This window comes from Haemaphysalis longicornis, unplaced genomic scaffold (assembly GCF_048455015.1).
Source record: "Haemaphysalis longicornis isolate Haplotype H1 unplaced genomic scaffold, Haemaphysalis longicornis Haplotype H1 scaffold_1, whole genome shotgun sequence".
NCBI classification, from domain to species: Eukaryota; Metazoa; Arthropoda; class Arachnida; order Ixodida; family Ixodidae; genus Haemaphysalis; species Haemaphysalis longicornis.
The window spans coordinates 431,777,055-431,790,740 of record NW_027526203.1 but is presented as its reverse complement, the minus strand read 5'-3'; positions in this window follow the sequence as shown (position 1 = coordinate 431,790,740).

Here is a 13,686-nt window from a genome sequence, read left to right as displayed (position 1 = left end):
TAATTTTCCCCGGCAGAATCGCTTCCAAGGAGACAGAAATCGCTTGCCGGTTGAGAATCCTGAGGTTGTCGTTCGGGGACTCCGGCACGAACAAGACGGTATGAACAGGGGGCCTTGCCGGGGTAGTAACAGTCGATGCGCTCGACGTTGAGGATGTTCCAGTCGACCGCGAAGCCGCTGCCCGCAGCCTTCTTTTAGCCTTCTTCCCGAGGACCAACTCGAAGTCGTCGTCAGTGCTGTCATCGCTGGGCACAGAATACAGCTCGGTGTCCTCGGAGCCCGCCTCACTCGGGAGGCAGATTCGTTTCCTTGGCGTGGCACTGTCCGACGGCGGGTTACCTGGCGGAGTGTCCGCAGGCTCCACTTCCATCATATCCGCTAGCAGGGAGCGGTGTCCCGGCGAGATAAACGTAAAAAAAAACGCAAAAACTAGAAGACCGACAGAGCAGCGATCCGCTGAGAAGCACTTCGTCGTCGTTCCAAAACACGAAAGCGGCAAAGTGGGCAGATTGTTTTCCACTGCACGTTGTTGATCTTGCCTTGTACGAGTACGTGTGTAGGTTTGATCGAAATGTAAAGGCAAATGTAAAGGTTTCAAGGAGACAACATAGATTGTGAAAGAGACGCGAGCCCCGCAGTCCTCGCACAGACACGGGAAATGTCGAAAACCCACGCGTGCACCGCACTGCATGCTGGCTATCACCGGGTGTTGCCTCCTGGACTCCTTGATCCTGGCGTAAACAACTTTTCACACCTATAGAGTGGGGCGCTTCCGTAAAGAAGGGCAGTGCAACGCTTGAACAGCGAGTTCTGCGGCCGCACCTTCCCCTGCCATTAAAAAAAAACAAAAAAAACAACAAAAAAACTCGGGCACATGTTGTTGAGGAGACTCAGCACAGCGAAGTGGCGCCCGGAACACTTTAGCCCCCTGCCTTCACACGCCACTCGATGCGCGGCGTACGGGAGGGCTATGGATTCATTTCGGCCGTGGCATCTCGGTATACCTTTAAAGTGTGCGGAAATCGAGACGCACGGCGGCTTTTGTTTTCATCCTAGATCAGGAAATCTGCCGCCCTGGCAGCCACTCCAATCCGCTGCCTCGTGCACGTCAGTAGCACAACGGCTTATCCACTGAGCCACCTTGCGGCAGGTCTCATGTAGCCTGTCGCACTGCAACTTTAGCTGCGTACCAGGGGGGCAGTGTGCCCGATCCCTTTAATAGTGGGCACAGGTCCTCGGGCATTCTCTTACGGTTGATTCTGCACCCATTGGGAAATATTCAAGCCTTTAGACTGACGTCGGGCTGGAAGCCGCAGCGGTGGGCGTCCACGAGGGAAGCGGAAGGACTTGTCCAAAGTCGTAAGAGCACCATCTTACCCTGCCGAAACAATGACAAGAGTCATATCCTCTAAATTCTCGCGTCCGTGTGCCTGTCCCTACCACTAAGTATACAGCTGTTACTGGCTGACGGCCTCTTCTCTAAACGCGAGACCAAACGAGCACCCTGCATACAGAAGAAGGTGGTGAAAGCGAGGCTCGGAAAACATGCGCGTTCTACGCTGTCTCCGCGTTACTGCTTGTTGTTGCCGCTTTCGGCGACAACAATGGCTGGCCTAGATTGTCGAATCGGCGGCATCTGCGGAACACACACAGACGTACACAAGCCGCACACGGCGCGGCCGCGGGCGCTCCCGTCGCTCGCGTCCGGCATGCGGGCAGGCGGAAAAGCGAGGCGTGATCCGGAGTCGGATATTTATATAGCGCATATACGCGCCGCTTTTTCCTCCACCGGCTCCGGCGCCCAGCTGTCAGAGACCAATTGTAACGCAAGGCATACCCGACTGAGGCGTGCGCGTGCACGCCGGCTCGCGATCTCTATGCTCCGAAGGCCACGCCGGGAGTCTAGCCGGTTGTGTAAAAAACGAAGCCCTTTTTCGGCCCGCTTGTTCGGCGTCCGTTTCCTCGTCGCTGTGTTCGTCCCCGGCAGCAGCCACGGCGCGTAATACAGCGCCGCCCGTGCAATACGTGCAGCCGCCGTTTTCCGACGAAAAAGGAAGCGTCACACGCGGCCGCCTTCTGCGATGCCTTGGCGAAATTACGCGAGTCTTGCGTAACGAAGTGATAGGCGGCGCGTGCCGACGCTTTCGACGCGGCCGCCTGTTTCCTCGTTGCCGCTGCCGGCGCGTGTAGCGGGCCCGGAGATTGACGCCGTAATCGGTGGCCTCCGGGTCTTCGGCAGTCGCATGAAGAGGCGATTCCGTGGCCCTGCAGGCTGACCGCGTGGGCGAGTCGCCGAAGTCGAACGCACGCTACACGCGAGTGCGGAGGACATCAGCGTTTGGTTGCTGTTCAAACGCTGCTGATGTGCCGCTGTTTTCACCCAGTGACCCCACGGTGCCCGGCGGTGCGTGTGGATGAGTACCCGTTGACACTCCGAACCACCGCGGAGTGCAATTCCCCCTTCACCGACGTGATTGTTTTTCCTGGCCGGTTACTTTTGACGCCTTGATGGACGAGCACATGAGGAACGCGCCGGAAATGCTGGAGTTCCCGACGCCGCCGCGTGTTGCACCAACGCTCCGCACTTTCTCATCTCCTCCTCCTCCTTCTTCTTCTGTTGCTGTTGTTATGATCCTTCCATATTAGGCAGTCAAGGTGTTGAAGTAGGGTGAAAAGTAGGGGTGCGCTTGACAGATCGAAGTTATACCTGCCAATGATGGTCGCGCGGTCCGTTTGGCAGGATCTGGTCAACAAATGCGCTTATATGGGACCCTGCAACACGTTCGATAAGCGCTTTCACTTTTTCTTTCGCGTCTGGAACCACTGCGAAAGCTATATAGTTATCGCCAACACGGAGCGGCACTGCGTGATTTGCTCGTCGCACAAGATGCGCCTTCCATTTCTGCTTTGTTTTTGTGGCTTTTTTTTTTTAAGTTGCTATCGAAAAGCGTTCATTGCTGCAACTGAAGGAAAACCGGCCTACAGCCGCTACATGGCCTTCGTGACGTAATTCGAGCCGTCGAAGAACGTCAAGACCGGGAAAAGGGGATAAATCTTTTGAGCGAGTTTCCAAGTTATCTGCCATGGGCATAGAGCAGTAATTTTTTGCTGAGGTGTTTTGCGGCCCCTTAATGTAAGCACTGGATGTGTTGGGCGACTACGTTCTGCAAGCCTTTAATATTAAAAAAAAAAGTTGAAAAAAGTGTTCCAGGGTCCCTCTTTATTGCACGAGCAGACATTTTGTCGCCCGTGATGTACGCATATACACAACCAGGGATGTGAAACGTCCAACCTGCAGCCTCATGGAGAGGGCTCATCCCAAAGACGCTGCGAGGGACGGGGGCTGGCCGTCGTTCACACTGCCACAAATACGTTGCCTATAGGTATTCGCGTAAATCTGCGCTGTGACATTACGCAAGGCAAACGCTTGCATTGGTAATGTCGCTGCGCGGACCGCGTTTTTCGAATCGGATTCTATGCTGAGCCCCATATCATTGGCTTACTTTTTTGTTCCGGTGGCCGAAATTATTCAGTTGCATATATCGCTGAAGCAGACCCACCACAGTGCTAAGTGCGCACTGTTAGTCTATTTTTGGTCAACCCAGCTGACTGACTATCTGCGATCAAAAGGGCCAAAGCAGACCAATGATGAGGCAGGCGCACCATATGGTTTGATTAAAAGAAATCTGGTCTACGCTGTCACCTTCGTAATGCGAGCGCCAAGTTTTGGATTTCGGGATGTCACAGAGCACAACAAAATGTTGAGTCAAGTCATGTGTACGCCCTCATCTTCCGTGATTTTTTTTTCACTTGGACGGCAGCCATCGGTCAGCAAGGAAGGAGCCTTGTGAAATGCAGATACTCAGAAAGTTCTTTAGATTCTGTAATAGTATCGAAATTTCCTCGCCAAATATCAACCAAGGTTATATAGTGCTCGCCCTCGAAACCCAACGTTGAAATAAATTTATACACACTTTTCGTACTTCAGCGAGACACGTTGTTGGGCTAGTTCACCTTTTCCGCCGTGACACCGGGGCCCGCCATGCATTTAACGCTACGCACGCCCCCTACCGTTAAAAATGGTATTCAAACGTGACGAAGCTTCCGAAAATACCAGTTGTGAGCCGAGTTCTGATCCTATCGTCTTCGATCTTTGTGTATGTGTTTCTGTGCTCTATGATTTATATATATAAAAAAAAAACGTTTTGTGCAAACGGTAGGTACGAGGGGTTTGGCAGCCGTGGACAAACTACCTCGATATCTTTGACCTTACCTAAAGCTTAAAGAGGCCATGAAGACAAAATACAACCTAGTTCAATTTGAAAGAACTAGCGCTTGGTGCTCACTCAGCGTCATGCCAGACACGAAAGACGTTTTTTGAAAAAACTTTCAAATTTCGCGCAACAGTGACGTATTATGGGCAGGAGGGACGTAATCTGGGCCAGCATTAAAAGCATAATTATAAGTGTGTTTTCTTGGCGGTGGCTGAGGTTGGCGGCCACCAATCGCGCGGGCGAGATTCTGTGACGTCATATAGAAATCGCCGAAAGCTGGTCTGGGAGTCGCCACTGCCACGTTCATTTTCATTAATATCCAGATAACTTGTTCGAATTTTCCAGTAATATTGGTATCATTCTTATCGGTACAAATCACTCTTTTTATTGAACCATACTTGCATTTTGTCTTGATGAGCCCTTTAAAATAGTTTTTGCCACCTTGCGTTAATCTCCACTGCGGTACTGCGTTTGAGGTCCGCTTAGGCAAGCTGGAAACTGTCGAAACTTCCCCTCAATTTCAAGGCCCTAATTCAATGTTGTCTTTACTTATCTCGAGTTTATTCGAAGCTTTGTTAAAACACGTAATTCACTACATGCATGTGACATAGCGTTCTGCCTTCTCAGCATTAGGTCCCGATATTGAAAGAGCCATGAAGACAAAATACAAGTTCGTTTTATTCGAAAGATTTCGTGTTTTATAGTGTCCCCAGCGCTTGCGCGGTAGAAAATGATGCCGTATTCACTGAGGAATTAATCAATTTAGGTTAAAATTTTGATTCTCCCGCCAAATCGTGTGCTTTGTTGACGTCTACATTGAAGTCATAACGGCGCGTATACAAACAAACTTCCAGTGCGCCATTCGGCTCTCCAGCCTTGCTTGCCGTCAAACCTCCCAGACGGAGCTATAGCACACTCAGCACTCCGCCGTTGCTTTGTTTTTGACCGTATTTACACCTGGCTTGTTTTTGTTACGGTAGAAAGTAATCGCTTTCGTGAAACGTACGTGGGGTATGCTTGACAAACAGGGTCACGTAATGCAACGTCGCTTACGACAATCGGCCAGCGTCGTATAAGAAGACTCCAAAGCGTCGGACTGCTGTGCAGCTAAAACAAGCATAGTGCGCCCAGTACCAACAGCAGTGCGCATCGGTACTTCTATGTTTACGTGTATTTTCGTAACTTTTTGTTGTTTACCGCACCATTCTTGCTGCTGTAAAATGGATATGCATTGCATTTAGGCGGAAATAGCTCGTTCGGCAAGCTTATAAGTTCTGCCTAAATTGCGTTTGCTTTTGCCGGCTTCCGCCAATCCCACAGCTGGGCTCATATGACATCATTGGTTCTGTTGCGGGAAATGAGCTAGTGGGTCGCATGGCCATTCCCTTTTTCCCTAATTATATAGCTTATTTCAGCGAAGAGTACGTTAAAAGTGGTGTCAGTATGATTCTAACGAGGCAACCTTTCGAATGAACCAAACTTGTGTTTTGTCTTCATCGCTTCTTTAATAATTGAATATAACCTCTTAAGTGTATTGCCGCACATGTTTATGACTAATTCGCTTGTGCTTGTTGTAGACCGTGCGACTGCATTTTTGAACGGGGAAAAGTATTTACAAAATTAAAACCGTAGCGATAAATACCGAATATAAAGAGACCAAGAGTAAGGTTATTACATTTTGGTATCCAGGTTATATAGTGCGAAGCTAACACAGTTTCTGGCCGGTACATTCCTTCCTCGCACACGCTCATGCGGTAAGGAAATTGTATGGCGCGTAAATTATAAAAAAAGATAAAGAAAAGATGAGCTTTCATGGTCAATACCGCTTAGCGTGCCAGCAGGCATCTTGACTGCTCTTGTCATCATGGTTTGTCTATTAATTGCTTTGCTCCCCGATCAGTTGAAAACCAGCTTTCCCGCTCCCCCCTCCCTCACCGGCCCCGCCTCTGATTACGATAACTTTTGTTGGCCACGTCGGTCCTCCTGCGGCAACTTTGGTAATCCGGTAAAGTTGCGTGCATTCCCATATCTTCGTGAATCGCTGCAGAACGAACGCAACGGAAACTACCCTCAGACTTAGCACCGCCGTAGCTTCGTTTTGCTCATTTTATTTTTAGTTGTTTCTTTTTTCGCTCAATTCAGCGCATGCTCCTCAGGCAACGTCCTTCTTACTCTCATCGAAATTCACGTGGACACTTGATGGGCCTAAATAAAGGCCACTTTGAGCCATAGGAAAAGTCCAGAAAGAATAAAACGAAACTGCCGATCCCGTCTTGCGCTGGGGGCTCTGTAGCGATGTACGCAGCCTTACAATGCGTCGAACACGTGCCGGTGTGCCCCAATGGCTTCTTCATTCGTTCCGCATGGCTTCTTTCTGTTAGCTTTCAGCTACTTCCTCTTCGATTCTGTAGCGGGGATAAAATGCTGGCCTTTTTTCTCCGTTTCGAGGAAATGAAAACAAAAACTCAGCAACTTTTCTTTTCGCAGCGGCGGTAGTAAAAAACCGCTTCCAGTGCCAACGTTCTGCCGGGGCTATGGAGTAGTGGTCCTCCCGTGCGGGGGAAGCCCTGTTCACGGGCCCGTAAGCCAGCCAGCCGTCGAGAAGAAACGTTTAAAATTTACCGACACCGACGTCATCGATCAGCCTTGTTCCGTTCCAAGTTTTCGTGCGTTTCCGTGAACCGCTCTTTCGGTTTTTCCTCTGGTTGGTTGCTCAGCGTCCAACAGCGCCAACAGGCTGCTGGAACTGCTTCCGAAAAAAAAAAAAAAAAAAAAAAAAAAAAAAAGGACGCTTAGGAGCACAATCAAGCGTCGCACGCGGGGTGGGGGCCAGATCGCAGCGCACTTTCTTGTTAGGCGATCTGAAATGCCTTATTTTATTCTTTGTCCGAGACTTCCATTTTGAGCTGTTGTTACAGCGAACCTGGCGTTACAGCGTCGCCCATTCGTCTGCTTTCTACCTCCCTGTCGCAATGCACGGAGAACAAATCGACGCACACTTTACCGTTGCCTTCCGCGCTTCCGTGTCAACGCAACCTGGAGGGCGATCGGCACATGCAGGCACCGGAACGGAGCCATTTCGGGCGTCGCGTTCGACAGGAAACCGGATTCTGCTCGTCGGACCGTGCCACTCTCTGCCAGATGAGAGGTGGCCGTAGGCACGTTCTCCTACCGGACTTCTCTGGACAGATGCAAGAGGCCTCTCGCTGGGACCGTGACAGCTTGTGGCCTTGCTTCGTCCCACCCGTGGACACCGCAGTCTTCTCTGTGCGCTACAGATACACGTTTGACGCTCGACCCAAACAAACGATCTCCCGCAGGTCACGCCTTCCCTGGGAGTGCACGCGAGTTCCCGCCATTCAGGGAGTCACGCGACCACGGAGTGTTTCCCGGTCATCGCGAGGTGGCTGCGGTGCAAAAAAAGGAAGTTTGAATTTTGACGTTGCGACTTCCACCGCGTTTCTCGTCTCCTCTGATCGGGAAAAGAAAAACAAAAGTTATTTTGTCCGCCTCACCGGGCGTACATTGAAGTGAGGCAGCGCTATTGACGCATCTTCAGTATAAGCCAGACAATCACTGGAAATATCCACTGTTTTCTGGGCAAGAAACCTCTCCTTGTTATCCCCTCATTTTATCCTAGCCCAGGAGGAGTCAACCAAAATCGCCATCTTAAAGCAAACGTGATTCGCCCTTAATTCTTAAACTTGGCGCTTATATATACAGCGCCAAGTTGGAAAATATGCTTTCTACTTCGTATTCGCGCAGGCGGAATCGCTACATCAGCCGATGAAATAGTTTCCAGTAAAAAAAGACAGTTAAATTGGTAAACATACATCGCGAACACTTGAGTTTCAGGAATATAGGCAGTGTGCGGGCTGTAATGGGGACTACCTGCTTTCAGTTCACCGATATGAACCATTATTTCTCGATTAAATGTGGTCCTGTATGCCGGCTTCTCGAATGTAATAGAGAAGGGAGTCGAGAACCACCTTCTCGTGCTCCATATATCCTTTGGAATGGGTCTACTCCGACAGCATTTTTGTCCTGACTTGATGTGGCAATAGAGAATGGGTCTGGGTTCGCTGGTCCTGCAAGTCAGGGCAGTTTCCTAACAAGTGGTTAAGGTGAGCGACTTGTTGCCTGTCACGTGATTTGGGCAGTATGAATACATTCTAGACCCGATGTCCGCACGAAGCTCTACAAAAAATCCCTTCCCTCCGCACGTACCATTATACAAGATACCATGAATTCAGACTCCCCTGGCTTGGATCAAGATTTCACAATCGGGGAGTGTTCAGCGGCTCTAACAAGCCTTCGTCAACGAACTGCACCAGGGCCTGACAGAGTACTGTATTCTGCATTTTGTAATCTTGGTCGACGTAATACGAGCCTGTTGTTGGAAATTTTCAACAGAATTTTGCACAGGTGCCAATAACATGAAAACTTGCAAAATTAGTGGCTCTCCTGAAACCAGAGAAAGCCCCATGACATTATAATCATTCAGACCTGTCAGCCTAACAAATTGAATATCCAAAGTCATGGATAAAATGATCAATGAACGCTTGATGTATTGGTTAGAAAGTCAACATGAAATTCGACATGCATCTAATGGCGAAGTTACCGACAGGTCTCCCATATGACATTTAATATTCAATTTACGTGGACGACATCTGCCTTTGGGCGTCCGAACCATCATTGGAAGTAATTCAAGCGACATTGCAAAGCGGATTAGATAAAGTCTCCAAGTTTATCACAGAACGAGGAATGAATTGGTTGGCAGAAAAGTCAGCAGTACTTCCGTTTACTCTGAAAGAGTTGGAAGGATTCAATATATGCCTGGATGGTAGACTCATGACGCTTGTGACAAGCCATTGTTTCCTCGGTATAGTATAAGATCGGAGGCTCTCCTGGTCACAGCATCTGTAAATTCTGGAGACCAAGGTGAACAACATCGTTCGCGTTCTGCGCCACCAAGCGAAAGCCCGTTGGGGAACCTCCACTTATGGTCTCCTGAAACTGCACGGTGCTCTTGTGAGATACGCCTTTGGATATTCTTTGCAAATTATGAATGGTTTGTAAACATCTGGAGATAAATAACTCACCCTATTTTTAGCGAGAAGCCTCCGAGTGTGCTGGGGGGTTCCCAATGCAATGTCAAGCCCCCGTGGGATGGCATAAGGACGGAAGTCTCCTATTGTGGTCCATGCAACACGCTTGTCGCCATAGCATACGCATTAATGACCCGAATTGGTTCTAGGATATCTTATATATGGTGAACGACTATAAGGCACTCCTTTCTGGATTCAGACACCAGCCCTCTCTCGTTTCTTCCGCAGCCTAACATCACTTTTGGAATAGAAGGCATCGACAAGAAGGCGAAGGTTCCTTTCCCTGGATTGCTACAACTAGAGCTGATGCACATCTACAACGCGCATGTCGATAAGCTATATGTGTACACGTACGTACATGTGTACATGTGTAAGTGCACACGAAAATATCTCCTCAATTTCACTTCATGTGAAACCGCCTGTCGTTCGGGGCTCTCTTCGAACCTATTTCATCCCCGCATTCCCCCGCTGCGTTTCTCGCTCCCCTCCCTCTCCAATCTCCCCCTCCCTTTTCTCTCTCTTCTTTCTTTCTTTTATTTTTTAAAACTCTCGCACTTGGTGTCCGTGATTTACTCTGAACACCCCCATTCCCTTCTTGTATACCCCGTAACCGCTCAATTTCCTCTCGTTCTTTGTATATTTCCGTGTTTTTGAAAGTCCGGTACCTTGTAATCTGCGGGTGGCAGCAATGTTTTCCAAAGAATAGTAGCAGCTTGCCGTACCAGGCGGCCCCCACCCGGAGTTAGTCATTGCGCACGCATGCGCAAGAAACAAGCCCCTCCTCAGACCTTCACGTTCCCGCATTCACGTGGGGTCTCCAGTGACACTCAATACTTTCCTCTGCGCTGCTGAGCACGATGTCGCGGGTTCGATTCCTGGCCGCGGCGGCCGCTTTTCTGATGCAGGGAAAAGCAAAAACGCCCGTGTGTACGAGATTTCGGCGCACGTTAAAGATCCCCAGGTGGTGAAAATTAATCCGGAGCCCTCCACTACGGCGCGCCTCATCGCCTGCGTTGCGTCGGCGCGTTAAACCCTACAATCAATCAATTAATACTTTCCCGTTATCCTGAAGCTTCGCCTGTCTTACATAGGCCCCTTTCCCCTCTGTTTCCGGGCGCCACTCCAACCACCTCTCCTTCCTTTTTTTTTCGCACCTCTGCGTTTTGGTGCTTTTTTATGCTTCTGTGTCGCGTAGAGCCTACTTCTTGTTGCATACATTTTCTTGGCCCGCCGACAACAGAAATGTATTTAAACCCAACTGATCTGCCCTACCAGTATCTCTGAAAAAGACCGGTCACCGGTCGAAACGTGGGAATAAATATTGTTATGTTTTTCACTGTGACTCTTCAATCGTATAGTTAGCCTTATAGCCAGAAACTTTCTGAACTATATATATATATATATATATATATATATATATATATATATATATATATATATATATATATCAAAAGTAGAGTCCGACGCACGTCTCAAAAAACAAAAACAAAGGGTTACTGACGTTTCGACTGGAGGACCAGTCTTCCTCGGAGTAACAAGTTGAGTACACTGCAGCACGCTTTTAAAGTAATGGGGCAAGTACCGAGCGGGGCTGCACAGTTCTACGATGAAGATTTTGATACAAGTAAATGGCATCCCCTCTGGGAGCTCAAACACAGCGACAGTGCCGGACAGGAAGATGACGTGCCGTGCGTCCAGCAGCAACAAATAAATAAATAAATAAATAAATAAACAGCGATATCGCCACCGGCTGGTACGAGACTGAACGACTACTGAGCTCCGGCCCTGCTCGGGTGTTGATTCCGGCCTCTGGCAAGCCTTTTCTGTTTGAGAAATAAATAACTTCTTTGTTGAAGCAGTCTTTACAGAGACGTGGAACCGGAAACATACACAGCGGGGAACCTTGCGCTTTAGCGAACGCCGGTTTCCGTCGCGGAGGCAAACTTTTTGTGAAATATGTAAGCTCTGAGCAGAAACCCCCCGGTTCCCTCTCGCCAGGGAACAGGAAGGTCCATCGGTTCCCCGTCATGTAAACTAGGCTCCAGGAGGAAACCCGCGACTAACGGCGCGGTGGCTGAAGACACAGCACGCGGTCGCTGTTGGTGACACGCACGCGGCCCGCTTGCCGCGCCACTTCCCTGTGCGTGATGTCCCCGTATAAGACAGGAGGCCGGCGACCAATCCCCCTTGGGCTGCCTTCTGCACTTATCAGCCGACAATCGGTGCGCGGCTGTGAATAACCCGCGCTAAGCACGCCTTACGCGGGCACGGAAAATGCTGGAAACGCGGCTCTGTATGTAAGCCCATCTATTTCGTGTTGACGTGCGTAATTTCGCCAGGGAACAAATGACAGCACACGCCTTGGAAAAAAAAAAGCGACTAAGGCGGGGCCAAGTGAATAAACGAAAAGATAACGCACGTTGTTCCCATAGACCCATCACACTCGCCGAGTGACCATGTGCCAGTTGTCCCGTTTCCTGTATACGTTCCCCTGACCTGTAACCGTAAATAATAAATATATGGCCTGGATTACGTTCGTTTAATCGACAATTACCACATCGACCTGTAGTTTTTATAGCCAGAATGCATGAGCCCGTCCGATGGTCGCTTGTCAAATTTTGAACCTGCATTGGAGATGGCTTAGCGAGGGTATATACTTACGAGTACACCGTGAAGTGCTTGGTCGGTGAAGGGTGGAGCAGTATAGGAGCAATAGAGAGCGAGGATGCATTGCTTGGGGGTCTAGTAAAGGGGTTAACAGCGCACAATGGAAGGTAGTGGGCAAAGGAGAGACGAAACTGTGGAGGAGGCAGCAGCTGCTGTCCGGCGCTAATGATTCGACAGGAGGACTTGTCTTCGCAGGGCCGAGAAATAAAGGCGGGACAAGGCGCTGAATAACAAAATTGTAATTCAGCGCTTTGCCTCGCCTTTCTCTCTTGTTTGTCCTCGTCTAAATGCGCTTTTAACACAGAGAACGTGGCACTGTAGGTCACCTCACCTTAGACCCGAACGGACAATGCATAACATATATGCGGTACCACAGGAACAGGAGCGATACGCCGGTATAATAGGCAAAGATACAGTGTTGAAGGTGTAGGATGACGGTTAGACCTATTTTACTATGCCTTTAGAGGATAAGTGTGTGCTCTATGTCAATGCCGGATCCTAGTGTCAAAATGCCCATGTGCGCAAGCACCGACCCTACATTTGATCGGCAGGGCAGAACAGGCGAGGTGTCGCAGTAGTAGCACGTGCCAATAGACGTGAGGTGTATATACGCCTCGATCGTTTTTATTTCTTGCGGCATTTCGCATATGCCTGTTTCCCGCGCGCCGCACACGCACTGGAATTGCTGCATTTTTCAGCCTCGGGTCGAGCTTGCACAGCGCCTTTTAACACTCTCGTAAATCGAATTCATAATTTGCGTCCAACTCATTTGGACACACTCGACAGGTAAGAATCAGTGCGAGGCCGGCTGATCGCAGGCTTTCGCTTTTCTTAACTGGGGCCACTTTCGCTTATTTCAGCCCTTGACAGTTTAACGGACGTGTCGATAGCATGTGATCTCCTCTTTTGCCTCGGCGGTGCCTCATCTAATAATACTCATGGGGCGCGGGCGGCCAGCCTTCGGTGGCTGCGTATATGTAACGCCTGCGGTGCGTTTATCGATGTGCGGCGCGCGTCGCCCGTATCTTTGGCGGCGATCCGCTGCGCGTGTCTCACTTCTCTCCATCGCCTGCTAAGCTAGCACGGAGCGGGGAAGCCCGGCGAAAGCAAAAAAAGCTTCGGGAGAGCTATTCAAACAGAAAGCCAGCTGGGCGGCGGAAGCCGAGATGGACGCCATTTAGCACTACGCTGCCAGCGTTACGCGTTTTTTTTTTTTTTTTTTTTTTTTTTTTGCCACTTCCTCCTGCTGCGGCAACGGGTCTCCGCCGTAAGCAATGCTGTCTTCCGCCTCCCGGCTGGAAGAGGTGGATGAGAGGAGGGAACGCTGGAACGCCTGGAGCGAGCGTCGCGGACTGCCAGGACGGATCCAAGAGACGCTCGCCACGCGCCTGGCCACCGTAATTAAAACCCTCACAACGCCAGCGCCCGCCGTGCACCTACGCGCTCCTTCTACCTCTCCCTATCTCGTTAATAGCCACTGCCACCGCCTTTCTCACAATAACTCAGCTGCATATACTGGCCGTCGTCTCGAGACCTAGTGTACGTGACCGCTCACGCTCAATTAGTTCACAGAATTCCGCTCCGAGCGACAATCTGGGTCCCACAATCCGAGCAGCCTATAGTGCTTACACCGGGCG